At 36.6% G+C, this 4,519-nt stretch overlaps 1 long non-coding RNA gene across 1 annotated transcript; it reads left to right on the top strand.

Annotated features, from left to right (window-relative positions):
* Positions 1-2,588: 2,588 nt before the first annotated feature.
* On the top strand, positions 2,589-3,421 carry LOC134214256 (uncharacterized). Its single transcript, XR_009979718.1, has 3 exons — positions 2,589-2,751; positions 2,825-3,071; positions 3,129-3,421. It is a non-coding gene; the product is annotated as an uncharacterized LOC134214256 (long non-coding RNA).
* Positions 3,422-4,519: the final 1,098 nt, after the last annotated feature.

The raw sequence follows: 4,519 nt of genomic DNA, 5'->3' as shown, positions 1-4,519 counted from the left end.
CTTTGCCGGCTGTCGCTTGATCTTTAAAATCGCGGCACAAAAGTTGCTATTACCACGGACCTGGAAGCCCAAAAGTATCTATCACGCAATGAACGGGAACGCAATTTTGGTAGAAGGAACACTAAACCAAGGGGAACGACACGGTTATCCATGCCGAAAAAGACATCACATCTCGCAAAAAAGTGTCAACAGTTTAAACATTATAAAACTTTATTGAATAAAGCATATATAAAATTATATTAAAAAAGAGTTTCGTTATAATGAAATGAAAACAAATCACTATCATACCTATAGTTATCTGACAAGATATCGTAGTCAAATCTACCACGTTCATATCATAACGCGCATGGTAAAATTTTCTATGAAAATAGTAAAATCTGCTGTAGCACATCACTATAAACAACATAGTAAAATCGCCAACAAACGCAGTTATTTCAAATGTGTATTGCGTTCTACCGAAATCAAGTGGTAAAATGTTTTCAATTTTACCCTTGATATGGTTGGCGTTACCATGTCCTTTCTTTCAGTGTAGCAAATTTTTCGCTCGCAAAAGTGAAAACGTTTTCAGGTGGCAGTGTTGCATTGCAAAAATAGGAATGAAATTAGATTTTGTGGCCGAAAAACAAGTTTTTCGTTTTTGTTTATATTTGCATGAGAGTAAATCTGACATTTGCTTAAAGTAAAAAACTGCTAGGTGTGACTGCAATTGCGAGTGCTCTCAGAAATCATTCGCTCGCACGAGTGATTTGCTTGCAACGTCTGACGGAGCCTTAAAAGTTTGAATATGTTTTTAAAATGCAAATTGTTCTTAAAATGCTTTCAGGATTTTTTCTTGTGAATGGACGTCACATAAGACGAACCCCCCTCCCTCCCCATGTCACAAACTGTCACAAAACTCCGACCCCCCTCCCCCCTAAAACCTTGGACGTAATTTTTGAACGACCCCTTATGTGAATTGGGTTGTTTAGCTCAGAAAAATATCGAGTTTTTTGCAGTTTAATATAAAGAGCATGCTTTTCTGATCTCCGACATATTTTTATTTTGTTTGTAAACCTAGGTTTACTTACTAGCTTTTATTTACATTTTTATACAGCAAACAATAAGCCATTTTAATCGATAGAATGACACTAACATTCATAGAATGACAGTTGGCCCATGCAGCATAAGAACAAATTTTTAGTTCCATATAAATTTAAAATGCAAATTAAAAATAGTTCCGGGGCTCCAAAAATTCTGAAAAATTGGGGTTAGGCTTAGTTTTTTATGCAGATTCAGAATATGTTAAAACATTTATACCCCTAAACAACCCAATTCTCCTATACTGCCGTCGGACTCATAAATGTCACATGTTACAAACGAGAAAAATGAGAAAAACGCATTTGAAGTTTCAAAATGCATTCATCCTATTATCGAAAAATTTTGCTTTTTTTTTACTTCAACCCAATAAACTATAGAAAAATATTCATATTCTTTGGGCCGGACTCAAACATTGCCAAAAACAACTATTTTCCCACAATTTTCAATCGAATGTGACACTTATGCCGCGAAATTCACTGGCCAGGCAAAAAATGTACGCATATTTGTCACACCGTGAACTGAGAGATGGTTGTAAATTTGATTTTATATTTCGCCAGCGACGATTGTATTTCTTTGGTGTGATTTTTCGCAGTCGGTATAAAGTGGAACCGCAAATGGAATATCCAATACAGACAATCCAGTGAGGCGGAATCAGAAGAGGACTTCCTCGGGTTCGATTTAAAAAAAATGACACAGGTGATCGTGTTTTGTTTGCGGAGCCGGCAAACGTTCCATTACCGGTCCCAGAGGTTGACCAACCGGTTCTTAGCGGCAGTGGCGTAGTTTCAATCCTCAACGTCCAATGGAATCAAGACTGTCTTATAGAGATGATGGTGACAAAGTGCTACCAGTATGCTGACCTGAAGACAATTGGGTTGTTTAGGGGTATATATATGTATACATGTTTGTACATATTCTGAATCTGCATAAAAAAACTGAGCCTAACCCCATTTTTTCAGAATTTTTGGAGCCCCGGAACTATTTTTAATTTGCATTTTAAATTTATATGGGACTAAAAATTTGTTCTTATGCTGCATGGGCTAACTGTCATTCTATGAATGTTAGTGTCATTCTATCGATTGAAATGGCTTATTGTTTGCTGTATAAAAATGTAAATAAAAGGTTTACAAAAAAAATAAAAATATGTTAGAGATCCGGAGAGCATGCTCTTTATGTTAAACTATAAAAAACCTCATATTTTTCTTTGCTAAACAACCCAATTATCTTTTGGTTGGATAATTGTTGTTTGCCAAATAAGAACTGGAATTTATTCCATCGCATTACCCTACTGATAAACAGTATTTCTAGATGAATATTTCTAAAGGTCCTAAGTAACATTTGTAAACAAATCGAGTTAATAATGTATTCATTCAATTTTGCTCTCAATCTTACCGGTCAATTTAAATCCCAACATATTTTTTTCATTTTTTGCCTAAAAATCTTCCCGTGCAAAACGTCCAAACTGCATTACCGGCAATATCTCCCAGATCTGCAGTCTGGACCTTTTGTCACTTGACAGTCCAATCTGAAATCCATCAAAACAAACTTAAATTTCAGATTGGACCCTCTGAGCAAAACTTTAAATCAAATAAATTCGAAGTTTTTTAGTGAAAATATCATAAAATATGATCACAATGGAAACTCCTGCGTTGAGAAAAACAGAAGAATGTAATGGTAAGTAATACATGCATTTTCTTTATTTGACAATTTTACTTATCATATGTAGTACTTGTATCTATATTTGCAGCTCACATCAGGGCCATCGATTCTATGGCGTGGACTGTCCACTGTGCCTTCGCTAACCGGATCCCGATTCCTGGGAACTCCTAAATAGCAACCGATTGGCATATTGCGTTCCGCTAGCACATTAAACCATATTAAAAATGGTCTTAGAAACTCGACGAAGAGCGGAAATCGCACCTGTCTTTGGATCATCTGTACAAGTTTTATAATATCTGAACAACCCTCGAATCGTTCCCCGAATCATTGCCAATGTAAGTTTTGTTTTACTTTATTAAACATTTCATAATACCGGACATATTTAATAACAGATTGAGACATCCTGGAACCTTCGGAATCATCTTTATACTAAGACAACATATAGCGGCTTGGTTCCTCACAGCGTTTGCCGTTCTTCGAAATGGGGAACTTGCAGGAAAGCCAACGGCGACACTCGTGTGAAAAATCAAATATCCAGATCCAGTAAGTTAACGTTATTATTTCGCGAAAGCGTATCTCTAAAAGAGCAACTGACGACTGTATTGCTGTCCATGGATGTGAAGCAAGACATGTCCGGTGGACATGTGGCTAAGATTCAAAAATAAAGTTATTGCTACGAAATAAACACTTATTTTATTTAAATGATTGAGAATTGAAACAGCTATTAAAGCGTCAAAATGTAACCGAATACGGAAGAAATATTTTTGTATAATTTCATCCCAGTTAATGCACTCATATGTAATAGGATTCATGGCATAATGATTCATAAGGGAGTCTTTCCTAAGCAAAATGATACTATCCAGCTATATATAGACTATTGCGAATTGGTGCCAATTTATAGAAAAAAAATATACTCCAACGTTAAATACCGGATCATCAGCACATAATGTGAGACCACACACATATTCTCCCTACCAGGCATTGAAAAAAATCAGTTCACGAGTAAAAATCGGCTAAATTCATGCCAACTTGATGCTCTGCTGCGGCCTAATCGCTGATGCTTTCTAGATCGTTGAAATTTGACGTTCGTTGATTCAATGTTTAAAGATCTTCATCGCTCACCAATGGAAGACAACTGAGCGAGGCAAATCACTTGGTAACCTAACAATGAGTGTTGTTACCGCACGCTGTTAGAAAAATCTTTCCAGACATTAGGAAAATTAAGTCCGCTATAAGAATGGAACTCTGATACATTGCATGGGAGGCTCTGATACTTTCTCTCCTCCATCCCAGCAACTTGAAATCAGAGTGAATAAAGCAGAACACCTGATGTGTTTCAGTTTTATTCTAGTAGAGCAAGCGTAGGCGTAGCTCCAGTCGTAGCTTCCCTGGATACCATACCTTGGCGAACTCTGTTGCTCGTTGTTTACGCAGCAACGATCGCTCATAATCGTTGTTTGGTATCCATCTGAGCAAGGCTGTTCACTCACTGGCATATGATGCTATGATTGAATTAGATCAATGCTCGCCCGCTTCACTCACGCTTTCAATGCCTGCTCCCTACCAATAAGATTGATTGCAGCTTTTGAGTATTATGTATTTGAAACATATAGCCCCCTATATGGGCTTAATAGTCTGAAGGTAGTATTAAATTAATCCTATAATAGTTGTTACAGTAGAGACATGTCAATTCCAACAGAACCAATGCTAGCAATTGTGCTAATTTAACCCTGTTAGCCTATTTTGATTACAAGCTTTATTACGTGTTAACGTTAAGAAATCC

The sequence above is a fragment of the Armigeres subalbatus genome, chromosome 2 (genome assembly GCF_024139115.2).
Source record: "Armigeres subalbatus isolate Guangzhou_Male chromosome 2, GZ_Asu_2, whole genome shotgun sequence".
In the NCBI taxonomy this organism is placed as follows: Eukaryota; Metazoa; Arthropoda; class Insecta; order Diptera; family Culicidae; genus Armigeres; species Armigeres subalbatus.
Note: the sequence above shows the minus strand (reverse complement) of the source record. Positions and strands in the feature narration are given on the sequence as shown.